Below are 16,281 nucleotides of genomic sequence, written 5' to 3' on the forward strand. Positions count from 1 at the left end.
CATGGTAAGAACCCAAAACCAAGCACTTCTCCCATTGCAAGAATCATAGATCTAGTTGGCCAAACAAAACCCAAGACTCGGAGAGACTTACAAGGATATCAAATCATGCATATAAGAAATCAGCAAAGACTCAAATATATATCACAGATAATCTGATCACAAATCCACAAGTCATCGGATCTTGACAAACACACCGCCAAAGAAGATTACATCGGATAGATCTCCATGAAGATCATGGAGAACTTTGTATTGCATATCCAAGAGAGAGAAGAAGCCATCTAGCTACTAACTACGGACCCGTAGGTCTGAAGTGAACTACTCACGAGTCATTGGAGGGGGGATGATGATGAAGAAGAAGCCCTCCAACTCCAAAGTCCCCTCCGGCAGGGGGCCGGGAAGGGTCTCCAGATGAGATCTCGCGGAAACGGAAGCTTGCGGTGGCGGAAAAGTATTTTCGAGGCTCCCCTGATTTTTTGCTGTATTTTAGGGAATATATAGGCGAAAGATCTAGGTCAGGGGGCGCTCAGGGAGGCCAAAAGCCCTGCCACCGCCGCCTCCCCCTGGTGGCGGAGTGGGGGCTTGTGGGCTCCCTGGAGCCCTACTGGCTTAGCCCATAGGCCCCCTGATCTTCTTCCGTTCGGGAAAAAATAATTTCGGGGATTTTATTCCGTTTGGACTCCGTTCCAAAATCAGATCCGAAAAGAGCCAAAAACACACAAAAACAGGAACTGGCACTTGGCACTGAATTAAAAAGTTAGTCCCAAAAAAGATATAAAAGGTACATAAAACATCCAAAGATGACAAGATAACAACATGAAACCATCAAAAATTATAGATACGTTTGAGACGTATCAGAGCATGCAGTGCATATCATTATGTTCTTACTTCACAAATGATTTGAGTAAATACTAGTGTATTTTCTTGGTGAAACACAAGTCTGAATTATTGAAAGGTTCAAGTCATTTCAGAGTGAAGTTGAAGATCATCGTGACAAGAGGATAATATGTCTAAGATGTGATCGTGGAGGTAAACATATATATCTGAGTTATGAGTTTGGTAAACATTTAAGACAATATGAAAATCGGTTCACATGAAAATTGTTTCATAACTCATGTCACCTGGAACACCATAGTGTGATGGTGTGTCAGTATGTCATAGTCGTGCCCTATTTAGATATGGTGCATACTGTGATATCTCTTATAAAATTACCACTATCGTTTATGGGTTTAGGCACTAGAGACAACCGCATTCACTTTTATAGGGCAGCACGTAATTCCGTTGAGATGACACCATATGAACTATGGTTTAGAGAAACCTAAGCTGTCGTTTCTTAAAAGTTTGGGGCCGCGATGCTTATGTGAAAGAGTTTCAACCTCATAAGCTCGGACCCAAAGCGGATGAATGCATCTTCATAGGACACCCAAAACAGTTGGGTATACCTCCAATCTTAGATTCGTAAACAAAGTGTTTGTTTCTAGAAACGATTCCTTTCTCGAGGAAAAGTTTCTCTTGAAAGAATTGAGTGGGAGTATGGTGGAAACTTGATAAGGTCATTGAACCATCACTTCAACCAGTGAGTGTAGCAGGGCGCAGGAAGTTATTCCTGTGGCTCCTACACATTTTGAAGTGGAAGCTGATGATAATGATCATGAATCTTCGAATCAAGTTAGTGCCAAACCTCCTAGGTGGACAAGGACGCGTACTATGACAGAGTGGAACGATAATCCTGTCTTGAAGGTCATGTTGCTAGACAACAATGAACCTACGAGCTATGGAGAAGGGATGGTGGGACTGGATTCCAGCAAATGGCTGGAGGCCATGAAATCCGAGAGAGGATCCATGTATGAAAACAAAATGTAGACTTTGGAAGAACTACTTGATGGTCGTGAGACTAGTACCTACAGATGGATATTTAAAAGGAAGACGGATGATGATGGTGAAATGTCACCATTAAGAAAGCTCGACTTGTCGCAAAGATGTTTCAAACAAAGTTCAAAGAGTTGACTGCGGTGAGACTTTCTCACTCCTAGATATGTTGAATGTCTATTGGAATTATGTTAGCAGTTGTTGCGTTATTTATGAAATATTGCAGATAGGATGTCGAAATATTGTTTCCTTGACGGTATGATTGAAGAAAGGTGGTACGTGATACAACAGAAGGTTTTGACGATCCTAAAGGATGCTAACAAGTATGCAAAAGCTCCAGGAATCCTTCCAAGGACTGGAGCAAGCATCTCGGAGTTGGAATAAACGCTTTGATGAGATGATCAAAGTTTTTTGGGTTTATACAAGGTTTATGAGAAACTTGTATTTCCAAAGAAGTGAGTGGGAGCACTATTGAATTTCTGATAAATATATGTGGTTGACATATTGTTTATCTGAAATAATGTAGAATTTCTAGAAAGCATAATGGGTTGTTTGAATGGGGGTTTTCAAAGAAAAAACATGGATTAAGCTACTTGAACATTGAGCATCAAGATCTATGGGGATCGATCAAAGTGCTTAATAGAACTTTCAACGAAATACATGCCTTGACAAGTTTTGAAGGAGTTCAAAATAGATCGGCAAAGAAGGAGTTCTTGGCTGATTTGTAAGGTATGTATTTTGATTAAGACTCAAAAGCCTGACCACGGCAGAAGAAAGAGAAAGGACAAAAGTCGTCCCCTATGCATCAGCCATAGGCTCTATAAGTATGCTATGCTGTGTACCTCACCTGAAGTGTGCTTTGCCATGAGTCAGTCTAGGGGTACAAGAGTTATCCAGGAATGGATCACTGGACAACGGTCAAAGTTATCCTTAGTAACTAGTGCACTAAGAAATTTTTCTCGATTATGGAGGTGATTAAAGAGTTCGTCGTAAAGGGTTACATCGATGCAAGCTTTTACACTAATCCAGATAACTCTAAGTAGTAAACCAGATTCGTATAGTGGAGCAGTCATTTAGAATAATTCGAAATGGCGCATGGTAGCAGTATCTATAGGAAGACATAGTGATTTGTAAAGCACACACAAATCTGAAAGGTTCAGACCCGTTGACTAATAAACCTCTCTCACAAGCAAGAAATGATCGAACCCCAAAACTGTATGGGTGTTGGATTCATTGCAATCACATAGTGATGTGAACAAGATTATTGACTCTAGTACTAGTGAGAGATTGTTTGAAATATGCCCTAGAGGCAATAATAAATTGGTTATTATTATATTTCCTTGTTCATGATAACTGTATATTATTCATGCTATAATTGTATTAACCGAAAACCGTAATACATGTGTGAATATATAGATCACAATGTGTCCCTAGTGAGCCTCTAGATGGCTAGCTCGTTGATCAATAGATGATCATGGTTTCTTGATCATGGACATTGGATGTCGTTGATAACGGGATCACATCATTGAGGAATGATGTGATGGACAAGACCCAATCCTAAGCATAACACTAGATCATGTTATTCGTCTGCTAAAGCTGTTCTAATGTCAAGTATCGTCTCCGTAGACCATGAGATTGTGCAACTCCCGGATATTGTAGGAGTGCTTTGGGTGTATCAAACGTCACAACGTAACTAGGTGATTATAAAGGTGTACTATAGGTATCTCCGAAAGTGTCTATTGGCTTGTGCGAATCGACACTGGGATTTGTCACTCCATGTGACGGAGAGGTATCTCTGGGCCCACTCGGTAATTCATCATTATATTGAGCTCAGTGTGACTAAGGAGTTAGCCACGGGATCATGTGTTATGGAATGAGTAAAGAGACTTGTCGGTAACGAGATTGAACAAGGTATGGGGATACCGACGATCGAATCTCGGGCAAGTATCATACCGGTAGACAAATGGAATTGCATAGGGGATTGATTGAATCCTTGACATCGTTGTTCATCCGATGAGATCATCATGGAACATGTGGGAACTAACATGGATATCCACACCCCATTGTTGGTTATTGACCAGACAGATGTCTTGGTCATGTCTACATGTATCCCGAACCCGTAGGGTCTACACACTTAAGGTTCGATGACGCTAGGGTTATAGGGAAATAGTATACCTGGTTACCGAAGGTTGTTCGGAGTCCCGAATAAGATCCCAGACGTCACGAGGAGTTCCGGAATTGTCCAGGGGTAAAGAATGATATATAGGAAGTGAGGATTTGGTCACAAGAAGTGTTTCCGGCCACACCGGTAATGTGTCGGGACCACGGGAAAGGTTCCGGGGGTCCACCGGCAAGGGCCACCAGCCCTAAGTTGCTACATGGGCTAAAAGTGGCAGGGAACCTGCCCCTAAGTGGGATTCTTCACATTCACCAGGATCCCAAGGCGCAACCAGGGGAGGAGGGGGATAACCCTAGGTGTGGGAGGCCACCTAGGTCCTCAAAGGCCCACCCTAGGGTGCTCCACCCCTTCGCCGCCGCCATCCTTGGCCCTTAGGACTGCTGCACCTTTAGGGTGGGAAACCGTAAAGGGTGGGCACCTCCTCCCTCTCCTCCTATATATAGTGGAGGATTTTGGCTTTTTGGAGACGCACAATTTATCTCTCCACGGCGTAGCCATACTCCTCCTCCTCGTCCTCCGTAGTGCTTAACGAAGCCCCACCAGAGTGCCAGGTTGCTCCATCGTCACCATGCCGTCATGCTGCCAGATCTCTCCCTCAACCTATCCTCCCTCCTTGCTGGATCAAGGCGTTGGAGACGTCACCGGGCTGCACGTGTGTTGAACACGAAGGCGCCATTGTTCGGTGCAGAGATCGGAATCCACCGCGATCTGAATCGCTACGACTACGACTCCATCAACCGCGTTCGAGGAACGCTTCCGCTTAGATATATTCAAAGGTATGAAGATGCTCTACTACTTCACTCATTGTTGTTTTCTCGATAGATAGATCTTTGTATGGCGTAGGAATTTTTTTGAAGTTACTACGATCCCCAACACAGTGTTGTTCCTAACCGGAATACCGACTAGTAAACTCTAATGTGTGATTCTAATACTTCTAGTAATCCCATTGCTTTGAAGTTAATAACTGATTGTTTCATTCTTGGTGGGCTGGTTGTTGACTCACCATTCTAGCATTGGTCGTGCTACTCATTCCATATTTTCGACTGCACCCTTCAAGCAATGCTTAATTGTTGATGTTTCCTCGAGCATACATCATTATATCATTTGATCTCACAAATGTTATCTCCTTGTTCTTTTCATTTTGGAAATTTATCCCTATCGAAATCTTGAGGGATTGTTGCTGAGCCAATCGGCCACACCCTCGACTTCTCCATGTTTCATGATGAAGCTTTTTGAAAGCATTATCTTTGTGCCTACCTCATGAAGAATATATTTGATAATAATAAGTGTTTTCCCAAGGTTCACGTGCATTCTTGCCGCCGTGAATATGTGAAAGTTGTGTTTTGCTTCCTCTCTGGTAATACCAAATCATTCACGCATGTGCGAAGTGTTATATGTTTTGAAGATTTTCTATCTTGACTTCATATAACTTCTCTTAGCACCCCAAGCCATTGGCTGATTTGATCAAGGAAAATAAGTTCCTTCATAAGAGCTAATCGAGGCTTACACAAGGGCCTTGATATCCTCGATGATGGTTCTCAAATCAGAACTCAGTTGCATTGTGTTGTAAGAATTCCGCGAGGGCACGAATGTCTTGACATTGTGTTCATGTGTCTTACAATCCAACTCATGATCCAACACTTGCTTCCGTAGTTCATATCCCAAGAATCTTGCATTATCATCTCGTCTGTTTTTGGTGGTCCCCTTTTCTTCTCAGGCATCCTGAGCCTGAGGTGTCCTCACACAAGATCTGAATCTCGGGTAGATACGATGGTTGGAATATTTCCCAATAATTATAACTTTGGTCTTTAGGTAAACCGGTACGGTGCTGTCTTGTCCAACACACCGGGCCGAAGGACCTATTGTTATAATTTCTACCATGTGTAAGGTTAGCCATTCTACCATGAGGAAATTATACGACTTGTGTTATAAGTTGTTCCTCATGTCTCCCTTGTGTACCCAAATTCCAACCTTTATCTCATGACCATGTCGATGTTACCTAGAAGCACGGATGTGGTACATCAAATTTCAATAGGAACATTGGAAGCGCGAAGGTAATTTGTTCTTGATCAATTATCCAAACTATATGGTATGGGTAAGAATCATGATTCTCCTTGCCCTTTTATCAAAATGCTTATGTACTTGATGACCTATCCTGTATACCATACTCTATTTTTCCTCAGGAATGGTATACTCTAAATACTTGTGCGTGGGAACACAATTTCCTTTCCATTGCTCTGCTTAACCTTCCCTGAATTCTAAGTTATCGGGTAGTGGTAATTCCCTACTTAGGTAAAACAACCTCAGTGTCACAACTGTCAATAAGACCGTGTTACTATTGTGGATAACATTCCGGTAGCCGCTGGTGGACGAGAACCTTCCCTATTGGTCCGCCTCATTTTAGCGAGCACGAACATGGTTCTATTCGTCCCCCGCCTTTGGTACCGACGTTGTTGCCAACATAACTGACATGCTATCCTCTAACATGTCTTGCTACCAAGACCGTTCAAGACGTCACCGCTCTGTCGGCTCTTAACCCTCATGGTGGACCCATAACCCAAAGTTCACAGGATCGAAACATGACTCTCCTGTACATCTTTGACTTCAAAATATCCTCTCGCTTGGCTTCATGTGAAATCCCCGAGCCACCGTCCAATGGGACGATCTATTCTTGTATCAGACACAATGTTTATTTCATTGCTCTAACCCCCCCCCCCTCTTTTTTCATATCTATTTAGGCATCAAACGACTACCTAATTGTTTGAAACCTCTCTGTCATCATGTTGTATTCGCAATGAATTCCTTGAGTTGCAACTTGAGGAATATTTCATGTCCTCTTCCGTGTAGGTACGCTCTTCCAAATTTTTCACTGGTATCACATTCGTAGGACAATTAAGATCCTGAAGGAAGGATGACAACTTCATCAGGATGACCTGAGGCAAAGAATTAACGACTTCAACGAAAAGGATAAATTTCTTTGGGGAGAACAAACAAGGCATAAAAGACTCGTTAGAATTTCATAACCAAACATTTCCCCTCACCTCTACCCCCTAAATTCTCGGGATGAGAATTTGTTTTAGTGGTGGAGAGTTGTGATATCCCTGGATTAAGCTACAGTAACCCCTGTAATCTAGCTACAGTAATCCCACGCTAACGATGCCATGTCACCCAAATTAAATTTGCTAGACTTTACTATGATACAAACCTAGTCCAATTTCTTATCTAAAATGAAGGCAAATTATTATTTCCTCAAATATGAAAAAATAAAATGTCCATAGTGTTGCAAATATTTCTTGGATAATTGCCATGATGAAACCAACATATTTTGAAATGGTTATATTCGCTAAAAATTTTAAGATAGAGGCCAGAGAGATGATTTGAAAGCTTTTTGACTTATAAAACTTTGCAAATTACTTTAGTTAAATCTTGAACTTTTGGGGGGAGTGCATAAGATTGCATAGGTTATAATGGGCAAGCTCCACATTTTTACTAAGCCTAATTATTAATTAAATAAATAAATAATAGAAAAGAAATAACTAAAACACAAATGAAATAAAAGAAAAGGCTACTAAACAAACAAAACAAAAAACAAACCAAAACCTCCCGTGGCGGCTACCTCCGCCCCTCCCTCCTCTCTCTCCCCGTCAAGCCACCACCCCGCACCGGCGCCGCTATGCCGCCCCACCATCTCGGCGGCCCTCCCCCGATGCCACCATGTCGCCTCGCCCCTGCGCCTTCTTGCCACTCCTCGTCGGCCGGCGGCCCCCTCCCGTGCCACTCCGACGGTCGGCCGTCCCCGCCGGCCCCCATCGACGTTGGCGCCCTCCAACGGCCCTCCCGCCGCCGCCTCCCCGATGCACCTCCCTCGTCCCCTCCCCGACTGGCTCCCCCGAGCCGCTTCTCTACTACAAACGTCGGTGAGCCGTCAGGCTCTACCCCCCTCCCCCCACCTCCGGCCACTGCGGCCCCGTCACGCCGCCCTGAACCGGCGACCCTACGACGCCTCTCCCTACCTCTCAAACGTCGTGCGTGCTCCGGCAGCCTACAGCTGCCCACAACCCCCGCTCGAGCCACCATACGCCTCATGTCGCTCGCCCCGCCGCTGGTGTCCGTCATTGCCCTCCGGGCCGTTGGCCCCTCGCTTCCCTGTGCCTCGTGCCGCTAGCTCCGCCGCCGGTGACTGTCGTTGCCCTCCTGGCCATTGGCCCCTCGCCGCTACCCCTCCTACGCCAGCCGTGGCTCGGCTGGCCTCGGACCCAGGTTCCCTGGCCACCTTTGTTGATAGGGGGATTAATCCCACTATTTGGTTAGTTTCTCCTGGGGCAGATTTGCCCCTGTATGATTGGCATACGCGGCCCACACCCCCCACCAAATAACACGTGGCCCTCCCATAAAAACGTGCAAAAAATATAAATAAATAGAAAATTATAATTAGTTAAATGAGTTAATTAAGTAATTTCTTTATTAATTTAGTATAGGTTAATTAGATTAATTAAATTAATTAGATCTAATTAACAGTCTCCTAATTTGAACATGTGAATGACATGTGGGTCCAGCCCCATTAATAACTAATAAAATGTGTTAGTTTAATTTTCTTAATTAATTAATATGACAAGTGAATGATAGGTGGGTCCTCCCACTAAATTAACGTGATTAATATGTAGTTATCCCTAATTAAAAATGTGTCTATGACGTATGGGAGCCACTAGTCTGACTTGGCCAATCAAGTGAGGTGTTGACTCGTGATGCGAGTACAACATCATGCTGATGTCATAATTCTAGGTATTAAATTCAAATAACCTGTTTAAATTTTTTAATATTAATAGAACTTTAAAAATTAAAATAAAATAAATTGTAAGTCAGATGAAAATATTTTTTTCCTGAAAGTTGATTAGAAAAACGAGACAAACGCGGATACGCTATCCGTTCGTATGTCACTCGTCGCTAACATAGCGAACGTGGAACTTTGCCATAAGTTTCACCTGACCTGTAGCAGCCTGAGACCGAGGAATTATCATGTGATATTTTCCCAATCCGTGTATGACGGATGATACTGCGTTAGCTTATGCCTAGCCCTGCACATTGCCATGTCATGCATCGTGTTGCACCTTTTGCTATTATTTATTGTTTCTTCCCCCTCTTCTCTCCGATGGACCCCGAGACTGAAGCTGTTGTCGGGTATGACTACCCTCCTGACGACTAGCCCTTTGCCGTAGAGCAACAAGACAAGCAAACCCCCCTTGATCATTCATATATCGCCCATTTCTTTGTCCCTCATGCTTGCACTAGAATTTTGCTACTTTATAGATAGCTCCTATTCTAATACATAGCTTGTTTTTGATGAACTGCTACTTTAGTATACTACAACCTAAACTGTTTAGTATAGGTGGAGCAGTCATTCCCTTTGACCCCTTAGACTAGTTGCCACCGCTTTTTTGTCAAGTCTCGATCACATGATCGACGAGTCGTGAACCTACACCACACATACACCCCCCTTAGTTGTACGACACTGCAGAGCTACTATCAGGTACCGAGGGTGACACCTCATTACATACTATGATCTTAGCGTTGTAGTGTAGTTGACCGACGGTGGTTCTCGGAGAGTGATTCCTCGTTCACCACTTCCGATAATGACTCTGTCGCACAACCCATCAAGCGTGGCCCATCGAGGGTGATTCCTCCCTGGTGACCTTAACGGTTACATCGTTCGGAATCCAACGAGGTTGATACCTCGGATCCCCTTGATGTTACAAGCACACAGTTACTTGACCGTGTTGCTGGTAACATTGATGAATAAATCCTAGGCAGGTGGATTCCCATGTGGATGTGTCCATGAGTTAATTAAAATACTAAGGATTTGGGTATTTGATCTGGGTTGGTCGGAGACCTTTTCACACTAACCGGCTACGCGGGAGAAGTTATGGGTACTCGACATCGTGGTATCAGCCGAAGCTCTTAAGACGTAAGCAATGGAGCGACGCGCGCCCGAGTGGTCTGGATTATCATCGTTCTTGTATAAGATGTGCCAGGACTAACATTGCCGCCCTCGCATCGTGCAGGAGCGCAAAGGGTGATGGGCCCGTGACCCCTGCGCGCTTAGGATTTAGAGTGGCGGGTTGTCCTCTCTGTTAAGTCTAGGTGGGGCTGCGCGTGTCGATGTTCCAAGACCGGGCATGACCTAGGAAAGTGTGTCCGGCCAATGTTTATCGAGCGTGACGAGAAACTTGGTGCACCCCTGCACAGAAGAAATTAACTATTCAGACAGCCCTGTCCACGGTTAAAGGACGACTTGGAGTTGTGCCCCGATTTTATACAACTACAATTGTTACTTAACTGGACTGTTTGCTCCGGGATTGCTTCCTCGCGGGGAGACGGGGAAGAATCGCCGTGCGTGAACTTAATTAATATTGCTGCAACAATATGACTATTAATTGTGTTACCTGTTCTACTCTCGTCTATTGCTGCAAGACCCCTAAAGATGCTAGTCTTCGATAGGACTAGGCCTTCTCTCTCTATTCTCGCATTGCTGTAGTTAGTCCACATATAACCCCTTCCTTTGATACTGATGCATACTTAGCATAGTTCTGAGGTCAGTCTTGAGAGTACTTTGGATGAGTAATCACCGTTTCTTTGCTTCCCCTTTTTCCCTCGATACATTGTTGCGACCATATGATGGAGCCCGGGAGATGGCGTATCCCGCCGACGACGACTGCTACCCCGACGGTGCCTACTACTACGTGGAGGCCGGTAACGACCAGGGTCGTTCGGAGGCTCCCAGGCAGGAGGCCTCGCCTCGTTCAATTGTTGTATCTTTGTTCTAGCCTTTCTAAGGCACCTCAGGTTTCATGTGTGTACTCACATATTTGTTGCTCCCTCTGACTCGTGTGTTTATTGAGCTTCTGTATTTTGGCCCTCGAGGACCCTAGCTTGTAATATGCAGTTTGTATGTTTTTGTTTGTGTCTAGAGTTGTGTTGTGATATCTTCCCATGAGTCCTTGAGTTTGGTCGTACGCATTTGCGTGTACGATTAGCGTACGATCAAATCAAGGGCGTCACATATATGCCAAATATCCATGTCAACACATGGATCAACCTGCACCTACAACTAGCGATGTTATAAGATGGTTTGAGAAAGCACTAACTTATCCAACAATTATTTCACTAGGATGTGGAAGGTTTAGAGGCTTTTCATGGAAATTTTTTATGCTTATATTCAAGTGGTAGGCAGCCAGAAATAGCGATGGAAACGAGATAGCAAAGCATACCAAAATTAGAAACAATATCAATGTCACGATCATCTTACGTGGCACTTCTTCTGAGGGATAAATCTCTTGCTCTTCTAGAACATTCTCAATGGGATCTTGTACTCGTTGTCGGCACCTGATGCTACCAAAAATAAAATACAACATCCAACGAACACACAGCCACAGAATGATGCTCAAACATTTGATACATTAATATGAAGTGAAATAAGCATGCCAATGCTACACTAGTCATCTTTCTCATGCATTTGTTTAATTGTTACCATTCTGTACAGAACCTCTAGATTAATTATTTAGGCATGCATGAACATGGAAAAATGGATGCATCATGGGAAAATGATACAGAAGCATATGAATAACGTCCCAAACTGAGTTACGAATCTCTTGAAACTAACAAAACAAGATACGGAAGGCAACGATGGTAAAACGGAATTTGAGAGATGGTATGGGAATTCCTTGGCATTCCAAGTATGCCACTAGATTGGGCACGATATTCTAGGTGAAATAGACCAAAAGTTCATGCAAAACAAAGGAGCACAACTCACACAGGGCACAAATCAATTCCACAACCAATCTGTCCACAAACAGCAACATACCACTTTGATCATGTGAAAACTAGCACCTACAGCCACCCATCAAGTTCAAACAAGGTATGAATAAGAATCTATCAAAGAGTACAATAATACCTAACGAACAACAACATGGATATGTTCATGAATCAATGGCAATCATGCTCATAACATGACAAAAATTATAACAGATTAGGACTTCATGAAATTCTCAGTTTTACACTAGCAGAGTTATCATGATAGCATTTTTACAACAATAAACCTCTATCCTCCAATAACTTTGATGGCATGAAATTTAACAGGGTGACACAGGGTAACAACTACCATAAATCACTCCCACTAAACATGAGCTAAAGCTGCACAAAAATCATGATAACATCCTCTAAACATGACATGATGATAATAGCAGATTCTCATACTTAGCCAAATTACATAAAGTGAATTTACAAAAATTTACATCAACATGGCATGCTTGTCAGGAAGAATAGCTAAGATGCCAAACCTATTTTGGAAAGTAGTAGCACCATTTTATAGAGGGTAACAAGCTCTTTAATTCCCACCAAAGTACGAGCACAAAGAACTTGTAGATGCATGGCAATCATCATGACAACACAACCACTTGAAAAAGTTTTCACACTTAGTCATATTTCAAAATATCACAAAAACAAAACTATTGGGATGGTATGTTCATAGAAAGAAACCCACTATTACACAAGGTTTTCGTGGCAAACAAAAATACCAGGGCCTAATACATTCAAAACACTACAACTTTCATGTTCATAAGTTTAACAAAGGGTGCAAGGATTAACTCGTACAAAATTAACAAAATGGCATCTTAGCACAAAATAGCATTTTCACACACTTGCTCGAATGAAAGAACCAATGCCACCATTGGATTCCCTACATTTTTCAACCCCAAAATCATATATCACAAGCATATGTTACTGTAGAAAAATCTACCACAATTAAAAAACGTAAATCACATAACTAGGTATAACCTAGCCATATGCCAAATTTGGAATATTCCGTTTCTGGCGAGATCCAGATTTGGACAATTCCCAACTTGGATTATGCCTCAAATGCATTTAAAAACAACAAAACACTCACAGACAATAAAACAGAGGGGGCAGCTGGCAGAGACACCAACCCCCCCTGAGGGTGAGAAGTGGAGCCAAGGGCCCACTGTTAGTGCCCCAACAATAGGAACAAAAAATGGGGGAATTAGGGGCGCCCGCGGAGGATCGAACCCGGGTCTCCCTGGAAGGAGGGAGAGGGCGCTGCTACTAGGCTAGGTGGGGGTGATCAATATGAGGGGGTGTCGCTCCTCTTAAGCTAGCCCGTTAGGAGGGCTGGCGCTGCACGTGCAACTATAAGAACTTGACGTCGACGCCAGCGAGCACTCCAGTCACCATGGAGAGGGATATATAAGATAGGGGGGTTCGGTTCCCATAGAGATGGACAGATGTGAGGCGCTAGGGGCGGCTCCACGAGCTTGAGCAGAAGCTGTGCTCACGGCCATGGCGATGCAGGCGCGCAACAAGTGCGGCGATAGCACGACGTGTTGGAAATTTTCCCTAGGGGCAATAATAAATTGGTTATTATTATATTTCCTTGTTCATGATAATTGTCTAGTATTCACGCTATAATTGTATTAGCTGGAAACCGTAATACATGTGTGAATACATAGACCACAACATGTCCCTAGTGAGCATCTAGTTGGCTAGCTCGTTGATCAATAGATGGTCATGGTTTCCTGATCATGGAAAATGGATGTCATTAATAATGGGATCACATCATTAGGAGAATGATGTGACGGACAAGACCCAATCCTAAGCATAGCAATAGATCGTATTGTTCGTCTCCTAAAGCTTTTCTAATGTCAAGTATCATTTCCTTAGACCATGAGATTTTGCAACTCCCGGATAGCGTAGGAGTGCTTTGGGTGTACCAAACATCACAACATAGTTAGGTGACTATAAAGGTGCACTACAGGTATCTCCGAAAGTGTTTATTGGGTTGGTACGAATCGAGACTGTGATTTTTCACTCTGTGTGACGGAGAGGTATCTCTGGGCCCACTCAGTAATCCATCATCATAATGACCTCAGTGTGACTAAGGAGTTAGTCACAGGATGATGTGTTACGGAACGAGTAAAGAGACTTGCTGACAATGACAGTGAACAAGGTATGGGGATATCGACGATCGAATCTCGGGTAACTATCCTATCGGTAGACAATAGGAATTGCATACATGATTGATTCCTTGACATCGTATTTCATCCGATGGGTTCATCGTGGAACATGTGGGAGCCAACATGGATATCCAGACCCTGCTGTTGGTTATTGACTGGAGAGGTGTCTCGGTCATGCCTGCATGGTTCCCGAACCCGTATGGTCTACACACTTAAGTTTTTATGACACTAGGGTTGTAATGGGAATAGTATACCTCGTTACCGAAGGTTGTTCGGAGTTCCAATGAGATCTCGGACGTCACGAGGAGTTCCAAAATTGTATGAAGGTAAATATTCATATATAGGAAGTGAGGATTTGATCGCCGGAAGTGTTTTGGGAATCCCCGGTAATGTACCCGAACCACCGGAAGTGTTCCGGGGTCCACCCGGAAGGGCCGCCAGCCCCAAAAGTCTACATGGGCCAAGCGTGGAAGGGAACCAGCCCGTAGATGGGATGGTGCACCTCCCACCTCAGCCCAAGGCGCACAAGAGGGGAAGGGTGGGCTAACCCTATGCGTGGGGGCTGCCTTGGGCGCCAAGCCCACCCTAGGGCTCCGCCCCTCCTACTAGCTGTCGCCCCTTGCCCATCTAGGGTTGTTGCACCACCTAGGGTGGAAACCCTAGGGGTGCGCACACTCCTACTTCTCCTCCTATATAAAACCAAGGGTTTGGGGTTGTTGGAGACACAAGTTTCACCTCTCCACGGCGCAGCCCTACTCCTCCTCCTCCTCGTCCTCCGTAGCGCTTGGTGAAGCCGTGCCGGAGTCCCACGCAGCTCCACCGTCAGCACGCCGTCGTGCTGCCGGAGCTCTCCCCCAACCTCTCCTCTCTCCTTGTTGGATCAAGGCGTAGGAGACGTCATTGGGCTGCACGTGTGTTGAACGAGGAGGCGCCGTTGTTCGGCGCTTAGATCGGAATCCATCGCGGTCTGAATCGCTACGAGTACGACTCCATCAACCGCGTTCTAGTAACGCTTCCGCTTAGCGATCTTCAAAGGTATGAAGATGCTCTACCACATTACTTGTTGCTGGTTTCTCCTAGATAGATCCTTGTGAAGCGTAGGATTTTTTTTTAATTAGTACGTTACCCAACAGTGGCATCCGATCGAGGTTCTATCCGTAGATTCTATGCACGAGTAGAACACAAAAGTTGTGGGCGATGATTTTTTCAATTGCTTGACGTTACTAGTCTTATCTTGATTCGGCGGCATCTTGGGATGAAGCTGCCCGGACCGACTTTACACGTACTCTTACGCGAGACTGGTTCCACTGACCAACATGCACTTGTTGCATAAGGTGGCCACCGGGTGTCTATCTCTCCCACTTTAGTCCGATCGGAGTCGATGAGGAGGGTCCTTATGAAGGGTCACTAGCATTGGCATATCAATGTTGTGGCTATCACGTAGTTAAGAAGCGTTCTTGCTAGAAACCCAAATCAGCCACGTAAAACCTGCAACAACAATCAGAGGACATCTAACTTGTTTTTGCAGGGTATGCTATGTGATGTGATATGGCCAAAATTATGTGATGTATGAGATTGATCACGTTCTTATAATAGGATTCACGACTTGCATGTCGATGAGTATGACAACCGGCAGGAGCCATAGGATTTGTCTTAATTTAATGTATGAGATGCAACGCCATGTGATTACTTTACTTTATTGGTAACCATTAGCTATAGTAGTAGAACAAATAGTTGGTGAGACGACTTCGCAAAGACACAATGATGGAGATCATGGTGTCATGCTGGTGAGAATGATGATCATGGTGCGCCGAAGATGGAGATCAAAGGAGCAAGATGATATTGGCCATATCATGAACCTATATGATTGCATGTGATATTTATCTTGTTTTTCATCTTACTGCTTAGAACGACGGTTGCAAAGATAAGATGATCCCTCATCAAATTTCGAGATAAGTATTCCCGTAAGTGTGCACCGTTGAGAAGGTTCGTTGTCTCGAAGCACCACATGATGATCGGGTGTGATAGAGTCTAACTTTCGCATACAACTGGTGTAAGCCAGATTTACACACGCAAAATACTTAGGTTGACTCTACGAGCCTAGCATGTACAGACATGGCCTCGGAATACGGGAGACCGAAAGGTCGAACATGAGTTGTTTGGATGATACAATCAACATGGAGATGTTCACCATTGATGACTATTCCGTCTCAC

The 16,281-nt window shown here is 44.1% G+C and overlaps 1 pseudogene; it reads right to left on the reverse strand.

The window, feature by feature from the left end:
* Positions 1-8,836: 8,836 nt before the first annotated feature.
* Positions 8,837-16,281, reverse strand: part of LOC123441751 — a 44,439-nt pseudogene continuing 36,994 nt past the window's right edge.

The sequence above is a fragment of the Hordeum vulgare genome, chromosome 3H (genome assembly GCF_904849725.1).
Source record: "Hordeum vulgare subsp. vulgare chromosome 3H, MorexV3_pseudomolecules_assembly, whole genome shotgun sequence".
NCBI classification, from domain to species: Eukaryota; Viridiplantae; Streptophyta; class Magnoliopsida; order Poales; family Poaceae; genus Hordeum; species Hordeum vulgare.